General features: G+C 40.9%; 1 long non-coding RNA gene and 1 pseudogene across 1 annotated transcript in view; one reads left to right on the forward strand and one right to left on the reverse strand.

Annotated features, from left to right (window-relative positions):
• Zfp119bl (zinc finger protein 119b like) overlaps window positions 1-19,537 on the reverse strand; it is a 27,888-nt gene continuing 8,351 nt past the window's right edge. Inside the window, exons 2-4 of the long non-coding RNA XR_015629289.1 lie at window positions 16,536-16,662; window positions 16,276-16,336; window positions 1-1,775 (exon numbers count right to left, since the gene is read on the reverse strand). This is a non-coding gene — a long non-coding RNA (zinc finger protein 119b like). The remainder of the gene's footprint in view (window positions 1,776-16,275; window positions 16,337-16,535; window positions 16,663-19,537) is intronic.
• On the forward strand, window positions 10,048-10,183 carry LOC120094900 (small nucleolar RNA SNORA48; annotated as a pseudogene).

Below are 19,537 nucleotides of genomic sequence, written 5' to 3' on the forward strand. Positions count from 1 at the left end.
TTTCATTCACAAATAGATTTTATTATTCAAATTGTCTGGTATTCCTAAATTTTGGAGTGACAATATGTCTAAAATTTGAAAAGGAGACAGTATTTTAATGAAGAAATGGTTCTACTAATCTTAATCAAACACCACTAAGAAAACTCAGATGGGAAAATGAATACAGTATGCAAGGCTACACCTTATTTCTTAGATACATTTCTTAGATATTTCTTAGATATTTCTGGGGAATTTTTTTCTTTTTTTTTTTTTTTTTTTTCCTTTTTTTTGGAGCCGAGGACCGAATCCAGGGCCTTGCGCTTGTGCAAGTGCTCTACCACTGAGCTAAATCCCCAACCCGGGAACTTTTTTCAGTATGAATTCCTTCATGCTTTTGAAGGCTACTGAGACATGCAAAGGCTTGTTTAGGATTACCACGTTGATTACATTCAAAAGGTTTCTCTCCAGTATGAGTTCTTTCATGCTTGTTAAGACTACTGCTATATGCAAAGGCTTTACCACATTGATTACATTCATAGGGTTTCTCTCCAGTATGAATTCTCTCATGGATTTGAAGATATCTTTTACGTGCAAAGGCTTTAGCACATTGGTTACATTTATAGGGTTTCTCTCCAGTATGAATTCTCTCATGGATTTGAAGAGTACTGTGACATGTAAAGGCTTTACCACACTGATTACATTTATAGGGTTTCTCTCCGGTATGTGTTCTCTCATGCTTTTGAAGATTACTGTTACATGCAAAGGCTTTACCACACTGATTACATTTATAGGGCTTCTCGCCAGTATGAATTCTTTCATGCATTTGAAGATAACTGTTACATGCAAAGGCTTTACCACACTGATTACATTTAAAGGGTTTCTCACCAGTATGAATTCTTTCATGAATTAGAAGATAACTGTTACAAGCAAAGGCTTTACCACATTGATTACATTTATAGGGTTTCTCGCCAGTATGAATTCTCTCATGGATTTGAAGATACCTCTTACATGCAAAGGTTTTACCACATTGGTTACATTTATAGGGTTTCTCTCCAGTATGAATTCTTTCATGCATTTGAAGAGTACTGTGACATGTAAAGGTTCTACCACAGTGAATACATTCATATGGATTCTCTCCAATATGAATTCTTTCATGGATTTGAAGATAACTGGGACATGCAAAGGCTTTACCCCATTGATGATAGTCACGCTTTGGGTCTCTAGTATTACTTCTACCTTCTTGATTACAATTCTGATGTGTAATGAGTTTATCTTCTTGATTATATTCACAGCATTTCATTTCCAAATGAGTTCTTTGGTGTAATTGTAAAGAGGGTTTACCACATTGATTCCACTCACAGAGGTCCTTGTCATCACAGGCTGTCTTCTGGATTTGAAGATGCCTGTGATGGGTTAAGCTTTTACTGCTTGTTTCACGTTTATCACTTCCGTTTCCCACATGAGTTTGGTCATGTCTCTGAAGAGAACTGGAAGAACTCAGAGCTTTACCACACTGATTGCATTCATAACATTTTCCTGTAGTGTGAGTCACACCACATGTGCAAAGTAAATCAGGACAGAAAGAAGATTTTCCACTTTCCTTGTACTCATAGGGCTTTTCTCCAATGTCAGTATTTTGATATATTCCCACTGAAGCTGGAAAACCAAGTACTTGTAAACTTGTATCCCATTCACCTCCTCTTTTCACAAAAGGGATGACTACATATCTTCTAATTGGTCTAGGAAAGAGACCAGTACACTGCTTCTTTCCATATCCAGAGGGACAGCTGATACATCTATTAAAGGAAGAATAACAAATATAAGATGTTCATATTCATACTTTAATATGTATATAACCTTTTGTTCCTCATAGACATGTAGTTTAGGGATTTAAGTTTCTCAACCACAACACTGTTGGGATTTGGTTTATTGCTTGTATTATGTTCACTGGTTCCCAAAATTGCACAGAAACTTGCACATCAGCATGTAGGACACCGAGGGTCCCCAGTTGAATTTGATTAGTAAATAAAGTTTCCTGTGGCCAATGGCTGGGCAGGGAGAAGGGGACAGGACTTTAGGATTACCAGGACCACACACACACATACACACAAACGAGGAGAAAAAAGGACTTTAGGATTACCAGGAACACACACACACACACACACACACACACACACACACACACATACACGAGGAGAAAAATGGGCCATGCTAGGGAAGGAGAAGGTCCAGGTGTGAGAAGGGTAGGACAGAGGGACAGACAGACTGCCAACATCTAAGAGTTAGGACCCAGGAGGGCCTGTGTCCAGAGCAGCAAAGATGGAATATGGATTTTAGTAAGTAATAACTCAAGAGTATTGAATGTGAGGTGTTAGCAATATGGAAGTTTGGGAGTAGCCCAACCATTGAGCTGTTTAAGGGAATATTAAAATAAAAGACTGCATGTATGTGTCTTTCTTCAAGATTCCAGACCATTGGGCAGATAGCAAGGAATGCACACACCACTACTAGGGAGACTAGAACAGATTAATCAACTAATGCTACAAAATACCGTCTAGACTCTCACAAACTGCCTGCCTATCTCATTACACTATAATACAGCAATATAAGTATATGAGGAATATTAGCTTCACTATGGGCAATTTGCTTATAACAAGTATTTGACATATGTAGAAATAATGTTTCCATACACTGTGTTAAATTTACCCTTGTATTATTCAAATGCTGATTTCTCCACCCTCAGATCTTGTTTCAATCTGGGCAATCCAGACACAGCACTATACTGCTTATACCAAGAACCTCCTGTCTCAAGTTTGTGTAAAGAGTTCCTAGCATTTATTCTCTGCCTTGTCAATAAATGCTGATCACCCAGTGGCTGAGCAGAATAGAGAATAGGGCAGTACATCCATCAACCAGAAGAAGGAGAAAGGCAGAGAGGGAGATTTAGATCATGGAGGAATATTTGGAACCTTGAAGAAGGAGTCCAAAGAGCAAAATATTATACAAGTATCATGGAATAGGTCTGGGATGTAGCTAGATTAGCACAGAAAGTAAAAGTAGACCATAAATTGTCAGCTACTGATGTGCATTTTTAAATACTGGTTTATCTGTTGATTACAGGGAACTAACAAAAAGTGAAGAAATATAGTGCTCAGAAGTGCGGACAATCCTGAGAGCTCAGGGGAGACCACCAATTCTGCTCACATTCCTGGCCCAAGAGGAACCTGCCAAGAGCCTTCTGGACACAGGAACCAAGAAGAAGTCTGGGACAGAATATGTCCGGATTCTGTCTGCGCCCAGAGCTGACATACCTCTCAGTACCTAGATCCCGCTGGGAGAAAGTCAGTCTGCAGGAGTACTGATACACAGGCTTACAGGAGCCTGTTAGAGACAGCAAGACCAGCTAACACCAGAGACAACCAAAATGGCAAGAGGCAAGTACAGGAGCCTAAACAACAGAAACCAAGACACGTGACATCACCAGAGCCCAGTTCTGCCACCACAGCAAACACTGGATATCCAAACACACTGGAAAAGCAAGATTTAGATTTAAAATCACATCTCATGATAATGATAAAGGACTTTAAGAAGGACATGAATAACTCCCTTAAAGAAATACAGGACAACAAAGGTAAACAAGTAGAAGCACTTAAAAAGGAAACACAAAAATCCCTTAAAGAATTATAGGAAAACACAACCAAACAGGTGAAGGAGTTAAACAAAACCATCCAAGACCTAAAAGTGGAAATAGAAGAGGGAGACAACCCTGGAGATAGAAAACCTAGGAAAGAGATCAGAAGTCAGAGATGCAAACATCACCAACAGGATACAAGAGATTGAAGAGAGCATCTAATGTGCAGAAGATAGCATACACTTGATCTTTGACAAAGGAGTGGAAAAAAGAAAGCACATTGAAAAAATAGTGCCAGTTCGACTGGAGGTCAGCATGTAGAAGAATGCAAATCAATCCATTCTTATCTCCCTACACAAATCTCAAGTCCAAGTAGATCAAGGATCTCCACATCAAACCAGATACACTGAAACTAACAGAAGAAAAAGTGGGGAAGAGCTCTGAACACATGGCACTGGGGATAATTTCATGAACAGAAGACCAACAGCTCATGCTCTAAGATCAAGAATTGACAAATGGAACCTCATAAAACTGCAAAGCTTCTGTAAGGCAAAGGACACTGTCGTTAGGACAAAATGGCAAACAACAGATTGGGAAAGATCTTTACCAACCCTAATCTGATAGAGAGCTATTATCCAATATATACAAAGAATATATCCAGAGAATCAAATAATCCTATTAAAAATGGGGTATAGAGCTAAACAAAGAATTCTCAGCTGAGGAATAGTGAATGGCTGAGAAGCACCTAAAGAAATGTTCAACATCTTTAGTCATAAGGGAAATGCAAATCAAAACAACCCTGAGATTCCACCTCACACCAGTCAGAATGGCTAAGATCCAAACCTCAAATGACAACAGATGCGGGCAAGGATGTGGAAAAAGAGGAACATTCCTCCATTGTTGGTGGGATTGCAAACTGGTACAACCATTCTGGAAATCAGTCTGGAGGTTCCTCAGAAAATTGGACATTGAACTACCTGAGGACCGAGCTATACCTCTCTTGGGCATATACCCAAAAGATGCCCCAACCTATAACAAAGACACGTGCTCCATTATGTTCATAGCAGCCTTATTTATAATAGCCAGAAGCTGGAAAGAACCCAGATGCCCTTCAACAGAGGAATGGGATACATTAAATGGTATATATCTACACAATGGAGTACTACTGAGCTATTAAAAACAATTACTCTATGAAATCCATAGGCAAATGGATGGAACTAGAAAATATCATCCTGAGTGAGGTAACCCAATCGCAGAAAAACACACTTGGTATGCACTCATTGATAAGTGAATATTAGCCCAAAAGCTCGAATTACCCAAGACAAAATCCAGAGACCACATGAAGCTCAAGAAGGGCAACCAAAGTGCAGATGCTTCAGTCCTTCTTAAAAGGAGGAACAAAAATATTCATAGGAGGGGATATGCAGACAAAGTTTGGAGCAGAGACTGAAGGAATGGCCATTCAAAGCCTGCCCCACCTGGGGATCCAGCCCATATACATACAGCCAGCAAACCTGTACAATATTGCTGATGCCAAGAAGTGCATGCTGACAGGAGCCTGATATAGCTGTCTCCTGAGAGGTTCTGCCAGAGCATGACAAATACAGAGGTGGATGCTTGCAGCAAACCACTGAACTGAGAACGTGATCCCCATTGAAGGAGTTAGAGAAAGGACTGAAGGAGCTCAAGGGGCTTGCAACCCCTTAAGAACAATACCAACCAACCAGAGCTCCCAGGGACTAAACCACCATCCAAAGACTACACATGGACAGACCCATGGCTCCAGCTGTATATGTATCTGAGGATGGCCTTGTTGGGCACCAATGGAAGGAGAAGCCCGCCCTTGGTCCTGCCAAGACTGGACTCCCAGAATATCAGGGTGGGGAGGCAGGAAGGACTGGGTGGTTGGGTGGGGGAACACCCTCACAGAAGAAGGGGGAGGGGGTACTGGATAGGAAGGTTAATGGACTGGAAACAGGGAAAGGAGCTAGCATTTAAAATGTAAATTTAAGGAGAGCTCATAGGCAGCACCCCACAAGCAAACTTGAGCCTCGGGGACCACAGGTAAGACAAACCTTCCTGCTCCAAGCGACCTGCCTGGTGAACTCAGGACACACAGAGGCAAAATTCCTCTAGGACCGGACACTTCCGGTTTCTAGCAGGATTCCCAAACCCGCGGATCCCTGCCCGCAGCAGCTCGCTGCTCCCAAACCCCGTGGGAGAGAGACCTCACCGCAAGGACAGGTGGGCACTCCTGAGACTGCAGAGCGGAAGAGACCACCAACACTGCCCACCCCTGCCCACATCCCTGGCCCAAGAGGAAACTGTATATGGCCTCTGGGTTCCCTTGGATAAGGGCACAGCAGCAGCAGGTCCCCTGCGTCTGAGACACACCGCCGGAACCTGAAGGGACCAACCAGATAAACAGTTCTCTGCACCCAAGTCCTGTGGGAGGGAAAGCTAAACCTTCAGAGAGGCAGACATGCCTGGGAAACCAGAAGAGACTACACTCTGAATACATTACTGATTCCAGAGGAAAACACCAAACGCCATATGGAATCCTGGTGCACAGAGCTCCCAGAAAGGGCGGCGCAGATCTTCCTGGTTGCTGCCCCCACGGAGAGCTCATAAGCAACAACCCGAGAGCGAACTTGAGCCTCGGGACCACAGGTAAGACAAACCTTCCTACTCCAAGCGACCTGCCTAGTGAACTCAGGACACAGGCCCACAGGAACAGCTGAAGGCCTGTAGATAGGAAAAACTACACGCCCGAAAGCAGAACACTCTGTTCCCATAACTGGCTGAAAGAAAACAGGAAAACAGGTCTACAGCACTCCTGACACACAGGCTTATAGGACACTCTAGCCACTGTCAGAAATAGAAGAACAAAGTAACACTAGAGATAATCTGATGGCGAGAGGCAAACACAGGAATCCAAGCAACAGAAACCAAGACCACATGGCATCATCGGAGCCCAATTCTCCCATCAAAGCAAACATGGAATATCCAAACACACCAGAAAAGCAAGATCTAGTTTCAAAATCATATTTGATCATGATGCTGGAGGACTTCAAGAAAGACGTGAAGAACTCCCTTAGAGAAACACAGGAAAACATAAATAAACAAGTAGAAGCCTACAGAGAGGAATCACAAAAATCCCTGAAAGAATTCCAGGAAAACACAATCAAACGGTTGAAGGAATTAAAAATGGAAATAGAAGCAATCAAGAAAGAACACATGGAAACAACCCTGGATATAGAAAACCAAAAGAAGAGACAAGGAGCCATAGATACAAGCTTCACCAACAGAATACAAGAGATAGAAGAGAGAATCTCAGGAGCAGAAGATTCCATAGAAATCATCGACTCAACTGTCAAAGATAATGTAAAGCGGAAAAAGTTACTGGTCCAAAACATACAGGAAATCCAGGACTCAATGAGAAAATCAAACCTAAGGATAATAGGTATAGAAGAGAGTGAAGACTCCCAGCTCAAAGGACCAGTAAATATTTTCAACAAAATCATAGAAGAAAACTTCCCTAACCTAAAAAAAGAGATACCCATAAGCATACAAGAAGCCAACAGAACTCCAAATAGATTGGACCAGAAAAGAAACTCCTCCCGTCACATAATAGTCAAAACACCAAATGCACAAAATAAAGAAAGAATATTAAAAGCAGTAAGGGAAAAAGGTCAAGTAACATATAAAGGCAGACCTATCAGAATCACACCAGACTTTTCGCCAGAGACAATGAAAGCCAGAAGATCCTGGACAGATGTCATACAGACCCTAAGAGAACACAAATGCCAGCCCAGGTTACTGTATCCTGCAAAACTCTCAATTAACATAGATGGAGAAACCAAGATATTCCATGACAAAACCAAATTTACACAATATCTTTCTACAAATCCAGCACTACAGAGGATAATAAATGGTAAAGCCCAACATAAGGAGGCAAGCTATACCCTAGAAGAAGCAAGAAACTAGTCGTCTTGGCAACAAAACAAAGAGAAGAAAAGCACACAAACATAACCTCATATCCAAATATGAATATAACAGGAAGCAATAACCACAATTCCTTAATATCTCTCAACATCAATGGCCTCAACTCCCCAATAAAAAGACATAGATTAACAAACTGGATACGCAACGAGGACCCTGCATTCTGCTGCCTACAGGAAACACACCTCAGAGACAAAGATGCCCCAACATATAAAAAAGACACGTGCTCCACTATGTTCATAGCAGCCTTATTTATAATAGCCAGAAGCTGGAAAGAACCCAGATGCCCTTCAATAGAGGAATGGATACAGAAAATGTGGTACATCTACACAGTGGAATATTACTCAGCTATCAAAAACAATGACTTGGAGGTTGGGGATTTAGCTCAGTGGTAGAGCACTTGCCTAGCAAGCACAAGGCCCTGGGTTCGGTCCCCAGCTCCGAAAAGAAAAAAAAAAAAAAAACAATGACTTTATGAAATTCGTAGGCAAATGGTTGGAACTGGAAAATATCATCCTGAGTGAGGTAACCCAATCACAGAAAAACACACATGGTATGCACTCATTGATAAGTGGCTATTAGCCCAAATGCTTGAATTACCCTAGATGCCTAGAACACATGAAACTCAAGACGGATGATCAAAATGTGAATGCTTCACTCCTTCTTTAAAAGGGGAACAAGAGGGGGCTGGAGAGATGGCTCAGTGGTTAAGAGCACTGACTGCTCTTCCAGAGGTCATGAGTTCAATTCCCAGCAAACACATGGTGGCTCACAACCATCTGTAATGAGATCTGGTGCCCTCTTCTGGCCTGCAGTCACATATGCAGGCAGAATGCTGTACATAAAATAAATAAATAAATCTTTCAAAAAAAAAAAAAGGGGGGAACAAGAATACCCTTGGCAGGGAATAGAGAGGCAAAGATTAAAACAGAGACAGAAGGAACACCCATTCAGAGCCTGCCCCACATGTGGCCCATACATATACAGCCACCCAATTAGACAAGATGGATGAAGCAAAGAAGTGCAGGCAAACAGGAGCCGGATGTAGATCTCTCCTGAGAGACACAGCCAGAATACAGCAAATACAGAGGCCAATGCCAGCAGCAAACCACTGAACTGAGAACAGGACCCCCGTTGAAGGAATCAGAGAAAGAACTGGAAAGCTTGAAGGGGCTCGAGACCCCATATGAACAACAATGCCAAGCAACCAGAGCTTCCAGGGACTAAGCCACTACCGAAAGACTATACATGGACTGACCCTGGACTCTGACCTCATAGGTAGCATTGAATATCCTAGTAAGATCACCAGTGTGAGTGGAAGCCCTGGGTCCTGCTAAGACTGAACCCCCAATGAACATGATTGTTGGGGGGAGGGCGGCAATGGGGGGAGGATGGGGAGGGGAACACCCATAAAGAAGGGGAGGGGGAGGGGTTAGGGGGATGTTGGCCTGGAAACCGGGAAAGGGAATAACGCTCAAAATGTAAATAAGAAATACACAAGTTAATAAAAAAAAAAGAAAGAAAAAAAGAAAAAAAATGTAAATTTAAAAAAATCCAATAAAAAAAATCTAGCTGCCAGATTATTCATTGCTAAAATTTATATTAGGAATAACTTGGGGGCTGGAGAGATGGCTCAGTGGTTAAGAGCACTGACTGCTCTTCCAGAGGTCCTGAGTTCAAATCCCAGCAACCACATGGTGGCTCATGACCATCTGTAATGAGATCTGATGCTGGGGTTGGGGATTTAGCTCAGTGGTAGAGCGCTTGCCTAGCAAGCGCAAGGCCCTGGGTTCAGTCCCCAGCTCCGAAAAAAAGAAAAAAAAAAAAAAACAGGAGATCTGATGCCCTCTTCTGGTGTGTCTGAACAGCTATAGTATACTTATATATAATAAATAAATAAATCTTTGAAAAAAAATTTCTTAAAAAAAAGGGAATAATTTGGACACACCCAACATGACAGGTGAGACCATCAATACTGCTCCAATAGCTGTCCCAAGAGGAACTCCTACAGGGCATAGGAACTGAAGACAGCGAGGGACAAGAGACTTCAGGTTTCCATCTGCACCCTGGAGATAAGCCTGTACCACAGCTCTCCATACCCAAATCCCGCCTGGGGAGAGTGGGTCTCCCAAGAGTGCTGACAGTCCAAAGATCACTGGCTAACAGGCTCACAGGAGGGACAAGCTCCACTCGGAGACAACAAGACTAGCTAGCACCAGAAATAACCAGATGGTAAGAGGCAAGCACAAGAACATAAGTGACAGAAACTAAGGCTACTTGGCATCATCAGAACCTGGGTCTCCCACCACAGCAAGTTCAAGATACCCCAACACACACCGAAAAAGCAAGATTTGGATTTAAATTCGTATCTCATGATGATGATACAGGACTTTAGGAAGGATTTAAATAACTCACTTAAAGAAATGCAGACCCCCCCCCCCGGCACTGGGCAAGCACCTGGTTTGTGGTGTTCCTATATCAGTCAGGGGCAGAGCAGATGGCAGTCCTTTGTTCATCCTAGCTTGATGCCTGGCTTGGTGGCCAAAGCTGTTTCATGCCTAGGACACATGAAAAAAAAAAAAAAAGAAAAGAAAAAGAAATATAGGAAAACATGGAAAAACAGACAGAAGCCTTCAAAGAGGAAACACATAAATCCCTTAAAGAAATACAGGAAAATACAATCAAACGGGTGAAAGAATTGAACAAAACCATCTAGGATCTAAAAATGGAAATAGAAACAATAAAGAAATCACAGAGGGAAACTACCCTAGAGATAGAAAACCTAGGGAAGAGATCAGAAGTCAGAGATGCAAGCATCACCAACAGGATACAAGAGATAGAAGAGAGAATCTCAGGGACAGAAGATACCATAGAAAACATTGACACAACAATCAAAGAATATATAAAACGCAAAAAGCTCCTAACCCAAAACATCCAGAAAATCCAGGACACAATGAGAAGACCAAACCTAAGGATAATAGGTATAGAAAAATGAAGATTCAAAAGATGCCCATAAACATGCAAGAAGCCTACAGAACTCCAAATAGATTGGACCAGAAAAGAAATTCTTCTCGTCACATAATAAGCAAAACACCAAATGCACAAAACAAAGAAAAAATACTGAAAGCAGTAAGGGAAAAAGGTCAAGTAACATATAAAGGCAGACCTATCAGAATTACAAATATTTTAAAAACTAGAAGATCCTGTGATGTCATACAGACACTAAGAGAACACAAATCCCAGCCCAGATTACTACACCCAGCAAAACTTGAAATTGCCATAGATAGAGAAACCAAGATATTCCATGACAAACTAAACTTACACAATATCTTTCCAAAAATCTGGCCCTACAAAGGATAATAAATGGAAAACTTCAACACAAGGAGGAAAACTACACCCTAGAAAAAGAAAGTAATCATTTTGCAAAAAACATAAAAGAAGAAAGCCACACAAACATAATTCCACCTCTAACAACAAAAATAACAGGAAGAAACAATCACTCTTCCTTAATATCTCTTTTTTTTTTTTTTCCGGAGCTGGGGACCAAACCCAGGGCCTTGCGCTTGCTAGGCAAGCGCTTCCTTAATATCTCTTAACATCAATGATCTCAATTTCCCAATAAAAAGAATAGTCTAACAGACAGAATACGTAAAGAGGACTCAGTATTTTGGGGTATACAGGAAAAACACCTCAGTAACAAAAACAGACACTACCTCAAAGTAAAAGGCTGGAAAACAATTTTCCAAGCTAATGATCCCAAGAAACAAGCTGGAGTAGCCATTCTAATATCAAATAAAATCAACTTTCAACCAAAAGTTATCAAAAAATACTCATCCAAGGGAAAAAAATCTACCAAGATGAACTCTCAATCCTGAACATCTATGCTCCAAATGCACCTCATAAAAGAAACTTAACTAAAGCTTAAAGCACACATTGCACCACACACAGTAATAATGGGAGACTTCAAAACCCAACTCTCATCAATTGACAGATCATGGACACAAAACCTAAACAGAGCTACAATGAAACTAACGGAAGTTAGGAACCAAATGGATTTAACAGACATCTATAGAACATTTCATCCTAAAACAAAAGAACATGCCTTCTTCTCAGCAGCTCAAGGTACCTTCTCCGAAACTGAGCATGTAATCGGTCACAAAACAGGCCTCAACAGGTACAAGAAGATCGAAATAACCCCATGCATCCTATCAGATCACCACAGACTAAGGCTGGTCTTCAATAACAACAAAAATAAGAGAAAGCCCAAATACACATGGAAACTAAATAACTCACTACTCAATGATAACTTGGTCAGAGAAAAATAAAGAAATTAAGGACTTTTTAGAATTTAATGAAAATGAAGGCACAACATAACTAACATATGGGACACAATGAAAACAATACTAAGAGAAAAACTCATAGTCCTGAGTGCCTCCAAAAATAAACTGGAGAGAGCACACACTAACAGCAAAACAGTATACTGAACAAACAGTATAACTCTAGAACAAAAAGAAGCAAATACACCCAAGAGGAGTAGACGGCAGGAAATAATCAAACTCAGAGCTGAAATCAACCAAGTAAAAACAGAAAGAACTATACCAAGAATCAACAAAACCAAGAGCTGGTTCTTTGAGAAAATCAACATAATAGATAAACCCAGACTAAACAGAGAGCACAGAGAAAGTATCTAGAACAGAAACATGAAATTCAAAAAATCATCGGATCCTACTACAAAAAGCCTATATTCAACAAAACTGGAAAATATAGATGAAATGGACAATTTTCTTGGCAGATACAAGGTACCAAAGTTAAATCAGGATGAGATAAATGATCTAGACAGTCCCATAACCCCTAAAGAAATAGAAGTGGTCATTAAAAGTCTCCCAACCAAAATAAGCCCAGGGTTTAGTGCAGAATTCTGTGAGACCTTCAAAGAAGACCTAATACCAATACCCTTCAAACTATTTCACAAAATAGAAACAGAAGAAACACTGCCTAATTCATTCTATGAAGCGACAATTACGCTTATATCTAAACCACACAAATATCCAAAGAAAGAAAACTTCAGACAAATTTCCCTTATGAATATCAATGTAAAATATACTCAATAAAATTCTCACAAACTGAATCCAAGAACACATCAAAATGATCCTTTACTATGATCAAGTAGGCTTCATCCCAGGGATGCAGGGATGATTCAATATAATGGAAATCCATCAATGTAATCCACTACATAAATAAACTCAAAGGAAAAAAAACCACCACATGATCATAGATGCTGAGACATTTGACAAAATTCAACACCCTTCATGTTAAAGGTCTTAGAAAGATCAGGAACTCCAGGCCATACCTAAACATAGAAAAAGCAACCAGCAGCCAACATCAAACTAAAATCAGGGACTAAATAAGGCTGCCCACTCTCTCCCTATCTATACAATGTAGTACTCAAAGTCCTAGCCAGAGCAATTAGACAACAAAAAAAGTCAAAAGGATACAAATTGCAAAGGAAGAAGTCAAAATATCACTATTTACAGATGATATGATAGTATACTTAAGTGACCCCAAAAGTTCAACCAGAGAACTCCTAAACCTGATCAACACCTTCAGCAAAGTGGCTGGGTATAAAATTTACTCAAACAAATCAGTAGCCTTCCTCTACTCAAAGGATAAACAGGCTGAGAAAGAAATTAGGGAAACAACGCCATTTACAATAGTCACAGATAACATAAAATACTTTGGTGTGACTCTAACCAAGCAAGTGAAAGATCTATATGATAAGAACTTAAGTCTCGGGGTTGGGGATTTAGCTCAGTGGTAGAGCGCTTGCCTAGGAAGCGCAGGGCCCTGGGTTCGATCCCCAGCTCCGAAAAAAAAAAAAAAAGAACCAAAAAAGAACTTCAAGTCTCTGAAGAAAGAAATCCAAGAAGATCTCAAAAGATGGAAAGACCTCCCATGCTCATGGATTAATATAGTAAAAATTGCCATCTTGCTGAAAGCAATCTACAGATTCAATGCAATCTCCATCAAAATTCCAAATCAACTCTTCATAGAGTTAGAAGAAGCAATTTGCAAATTCATTTGGAATAACAAAAAACCCAGGACAGCAAAAACTATTCTCAACAATAAAAGAACTTCTGGTGGAATCACTATCCTTGACTTCAAGCTGAATTACAGAGCAACAGTGATAAAAAAATAAATAAATAAATTTTTTAAAAAAACTGTATGGTATTGGTACAGAGACAGCCAGGTAGATCAATGGAATAGAATTGAAGACCCAGAAATGAACGCACACAACTCAATCTCTGACAAAGGAGCTAAAACCATCCAGTGGAAATAAGATAGCATTTTCAAAAAATGGTGCCAGTTCAATTGGTGGTCAGCATGTAGAAGAATGCAAATTGATCCATTCTTACCTTTTTGTACAAAGCTCAAGTCCAAGTAGATCAAGGACCTCCACATAAAACTGAAACACTGAAACTAATAGAAGAGAAAGTAGGAAAGAGCCTTGAACATGTCGGCACAGGGGAAATTTTCGTGAACAGAACACCAATTGCTTAAGCTCTAAAATTTTTAACTGAGGAATACTGAATGCCCAAGAAGCACCTAAAATAATGTTCAACATCCTTAGTCATCAGAGAAATGCAAATCAAAACAACCCTAAGATTCCACCTCACACCTGTCAGAACCGCTAGAATAAAAACTCAGATAACAGATGCTGGCGAGGATGTGGAGAAAGAGGAACACTCCGCCATTGTTGGTGGGAATGCAAATTGATACAACCACTCTGGAAATCAGTCTGGAGGTTCCTCAGAAACCTGGACAGAGTACTACCTGAGGACCCAGCTATACCACTCCTGGGCATATATACCCAAAAGATGCTCCAACAAGTACAAACACATACATGCTCCACTATGTTCATAGCAGCCTTATTTATAATAGCCAGAAGGCTGAAAGGACCCAGATGTCCCTCAACAGAGGAATCTATACAAAAAAATGTGGTACATTTACACAATGGAGTACTTCAGCCATTAAAAACAATGACATCATGAAATTCGCAGGCAAATATTGGAACTAGAAAATATCATCCTGAGTGAAGTAACCCAGTCACAACAGAACACACAAGGTATATACTCACTGATAAGTGGATATTAGGCAAAAAAGCTTAAAACACCCATGATATAACTCAGAGACTATATGAAGCTCAAAAAGAAGGAAGACAAAAGTGTGGATGCTTCAGTCCTTCTGACAAAGGAGAAGAAAATACTCATGGGAGGTAGAGAATGGGAGGGACTTGGGAGAAAGAGAAGAGAAGGAAGGGGGAAAGAGGGGAAGGATCAGGTATGGGAGGAGACAGGAATGATGTACAGAGGGTCAGGAAATTGAACAGAGGTGTGTAGCAATGGGAATGGGGAACAGGTGGTAGTAACTAGAAAGTCCCAGATACCAGGAAAGCAAGAGGCTCCCAGGACCCAATGGGGATGACATTAGCTGAAATGCCCAACAAAGATGAGGGAGAACCTTGTAGAGACTATATCCAGAGGTTAGACAAGTTCCCCAGTTGAGGGATGGGGTCATCCACTCATCTCCAGATTCTTAACCCAGAATTGCTCAGTCTAGAGGAAATACAGGGACAAAGAGTGGAACAGAGACTGAAGGAAAGAAAGGCCATCCAGAGACTGCCCCACCGGGGGTCCATCCCATATACAGACACCAAACCCAGACACTATTGATGATGCCAAGAAGTGCTTGCTCACAGGAGCCTGATATGAATGTCTCCTGAGAGGCTCTGCCAGAGCATGACAAATTCAGAGGTGGATGCTCACAGGCAACCATTGGACTAAGCACGGGGACTCCAATGGAGCAATTATGGAAAGGACTGAAGGAGCTGAAGTGTTTGCAACCCCACAGGAAGAACAACAATACCATCCAACCAGACCCCGCCCCCAGAGCTCCCAGGGATTAAACCACCAACCAGTGAGCACACATGGAGGCTCCAGCTATAGCAAAGGATGGCCTTATCTGGCATCAATGGGAGGAGAAGCCCTAGGTCCTGTGAAGGCTTAAGGCTACCAGTGTAGGAGAATGCCAGGGCAGTGAAGTGAGAGTGGGTGGGTGGGTAGGGGAACCCCCTCATAGAAGCAGGGGGAGGGGGCAATGGGATAAGGAGCTTGCTGAGGGGAAACCAGAAAAGGGGATAACATTTAAAGTATAAATAAATGAAATATCCAATTAAAAAAAAAAGAATTCGGGGCTGGGGATTTAGCTCAGTGGTAGAGCGCTTACGTAGGAAGCGCAAGGCCCTGGGTTCGGTCCCCAGCTCCGAAAAAAAGAACCAAAAAAAAAAAAAAAAAAGAATTCATTTACAGACAGACAGACATTAATCCTGAATGAATCTGTATGCTTTTTCTGTGGATACTTCGATAACATGGTTCTCACATGGCTATCATTAAATTTGTGACATCTATTAAAGCCTTGTTTTCTTGTTTCTTAAAGGAATACTTTGCAAATACCGATTAACTACCTGACATTGACGCATACAATGATGGAAGAATTTGACACTCCTCAGAAAGTCAGGCTTGTTTACAATTTTTTTGATTAAAACTTCAGGGTACATTAAAATTTCTTCAGAAGCACATATGTATCAGCATGCACATGAAAATTACCTTCCATGTCCTCTAGAACTTTGACAATATTCTTCAATATTGTGGTCTTCCCATTTGTAGCCTAAAATATAGTACCAAAAAAATACATAATATATCACTGGAAATTATGTAAAATTTAAATCACTATATTCAGCGAGCCTTAGAACAGTGCCTGATTTATATACATTTTACCTCTTTTACAATTAAAATCACAGAGAAGCACCTATCTCTAAGAAAGTCTCCTCTTAAGTTAAAAAGTAAAGGAAAATGCATATAATTACCTATAGCAGTGAGGTTCCAGTAGGTCTCCAGCATCACATCCTTGTAGAGACTCTTCTGAGAAGGATCCAGCAATGCCCACTCTTCTTGAGAGAAGTTCACATGCACATCCTCATAGGTCACTGCATCCTAAAGTATATCATGTATATGGATATATATACAGAGAGTACACATACACACATATATTAGAAATATTATATATATATATATTAGAAATTGTGATGCTGCTACATTTTAAATGTCATTTAAATATATACTTCATTGAATATATATTTACATAATTCTGTGTGCTTGACATATTAATTCCATGTCAGAGAATTTCGAATACAATCACCAACTCATTTTACAAGGAAACAATAAAGGAGACTCACAACTTCTGGCCTCCATCTGTACCCAGAGCTGAGTCTGTCCCACAGCCCTCAGAAACAAAACCTGGCCACAGAGAGCTGGTCTGCCAGGAGTGCTCTCCCTCCTAAGCCCACAGCCCACCATTGACTTTCTCACCATTGACTGTCCAAGGAAAGACCGGCCAGGAGTGCACTGGCCCAGAAGCCTCAGGGCAGCCTAAGGCAAGACCCTTCCAGTCTCCATCTACACCCAGAGCTAAGACTGTCCCACAGAGCTCCAGACCCAAAGACTGCCCTGAGAGAACTGGTCTGCCAGGAATGCTCTCACTCTTAAGATCACAGGCTCAGGGGTTGGGGATTTAGCTCTGTGGTAGAGCGCTTGCCTAGCAAGCGTAAGGCCCTGGGTTTGGTCCCCAGCTCCGAAAAAAAAAAAAAAAAAGATCACAGGCTCACAGGAACACAGGAGGGACAACCTCCAGTAGGAGACAGCAAGAACAACTAACATCAGAGATAACCAAATGGTGAGAGGCAAGCACAAAAACCTAAGCAACAGAAACCAAGACTCCGGGGCTGGAGAGATGGCTCAGTGGTTAGGAGCACTAACTGTTTTCCAGAGGTCCTGAGTTCAAATCCCAGCAACCACATGGTGGCTCACAACCATCTATAATGAGATCTGATGCCCTCTTCTGGTGTGTCTGAAGACAGCTACAGTGTACTCAAATACATTAAATAAATAAATCTTTAAAAAAAAAAAAAAAAGAAACCAAGACTCCTTGGCATCATCAGAACCCAGTTCTCCCACCACATCAAGTCCTGGATAACCCAACACAATGCAAGAGCAAGATTTAGATTTAAAATCACATCTCAGGGCTGGGGATTTAGCTCAGTGGTAGAGCGCTTACCTAGGAAGCACGAGGCCCTGGGTTCGGTCCCCAGCTCCGAAAAAAAGAACCAAAAAAAAAAAAAAAAATCACATCTCATGATGATGATAAAGGACTTTAAGAAGGACATAAATATCTCCGTTAAAGAAATACAAGAGAACACAGGTAAATAAGTGGAAGCCCTTAAAGAGAAAACACAAAAATCCCTTAAAGAATTACATTAAAACACAACCAAACAGGTGAAGGAATTGAATAAAGTCATCCAGGATTTAAAAATGGAAATACAAACAATAAAGAAATCACAAAGGTAGACAACCCTCAAGATAGAAAACCTAGGAAAGAGAACAGGAGTCATAGATGCAAGCATCATCAACAAGATACAAGAGATTGAAGAGAGAATCTCAAGAGCAGAAGATACCATAGAAAACATTAACACAATAGTCAAAGAAAATGCAAAAAGCAAAAAGCTCCTAACCCAAAACAACCAGGAAATCTAAGACACAATGAGAAGATCAAACCTAAGGACAATAGGTAAAGAAGAGAGTAAAGATTCCCAACTTATATGGCCAGTAAATGTCTTTAACAAAATTATACAAGGAAACTTCCCTAACCTATAGAAAGACATGCCCATGAGCATACAAGAAGCCTACAGAACCCCCAACAGATTGGACCAGAAGAGACATTCCTCCCATCACATAATAGTCAAAACATCAAATACACAAAACAAAGAGAGAATATTAAAAGCAGTAAGGGGAAAAGATCAAGTAACATATAAAGGCAGACCTATCAGAAATACACCAGACATCTCAACAGACAATGAAAATTATACAGATTTAAGGTTTAAAAATATAAAATTAAAAGAGTAAGTTTCAAAATCCACAGACTCAGGGCTAAACTATAAGAAACAAGCCCAGACAAGTCCAGGCAGCCCTGCTAAGACTAACAGACCATAAAGATAAAGAAAAGGAATGCAGGAACCAGCCCGAGTTATCAGGACTGACTCATAAACCATCTGGCAGAAGGGCATCTCCCCCCCAGCTTACTCAGAGTCACACCTTAACCAGATGTCCTTCAAACCCTGATAAGCCCCTAGCTTCTAAAACCCTGAACGCCCCAGTCAGCTCGTACTCTTCTGCTGTGTTGTCTATGTTTGAATGAGCCAATCACTTATAGCCGCCCCAAACCCCCTAGCTTTCCCTGACTTTTGAGTTTCGGGGTCGACACCTCTGTCTCCTGCGCGGGATACTTGTCGGCCCAGAGATCTCCATAATAGATCTCCGTAATAAACCTCGCCTTTGCTTTTTAATCCAAAATGGTCTCTCTGTGTCTGGGGTCCGCGATTTCCCGAGACTTGAGTAAGGGTCTCTCTTCGGGGATCTTTCAACACTATGAAAGCTAGAAGATCCTAGGCAGATGTCATACAGACCCTGAGAAAACACAAATGCCAGCCCAGACAAAACTCTCAATCACAAAAGATGGAGAAATGTTGTTGTAAAAATATAAAAATAAAAAAAGTATAGGTATCTTTTACCCCACTAGGTCCGCACCTCAGTGCCCCAAGATATCTGCTAGATATCTTGGCGGAATCACATCCCAACTCCGAGGCAGCCCATTGTCTCCTGCCGCTGAACACTTTCCTACATTCAAACCATCACATAAAAGAACACACAACACAATAATCTTAGATCCAATTGATAAGATATAATTGCCCCCTTAAACATACAAAGCCCGCACCATCCATTCCTTAGGAACATTAATAACAACCTGTAAATACAC

This window comes from Rattus norvegicus, chromosome 9, assembly GCF_021556685.1.
Source record: "Rattus norvegicus strain SHRSP/BbbUtx chromosome 9, alternate assembly SHRSP_T2T, whole genome shotgun sequence".
Lineage (NCBI taxonomy): Eukaryota > Metazoa > Chordata > Mammalia > Rodentia > Muridae > Rattus > Rattus norvegicus.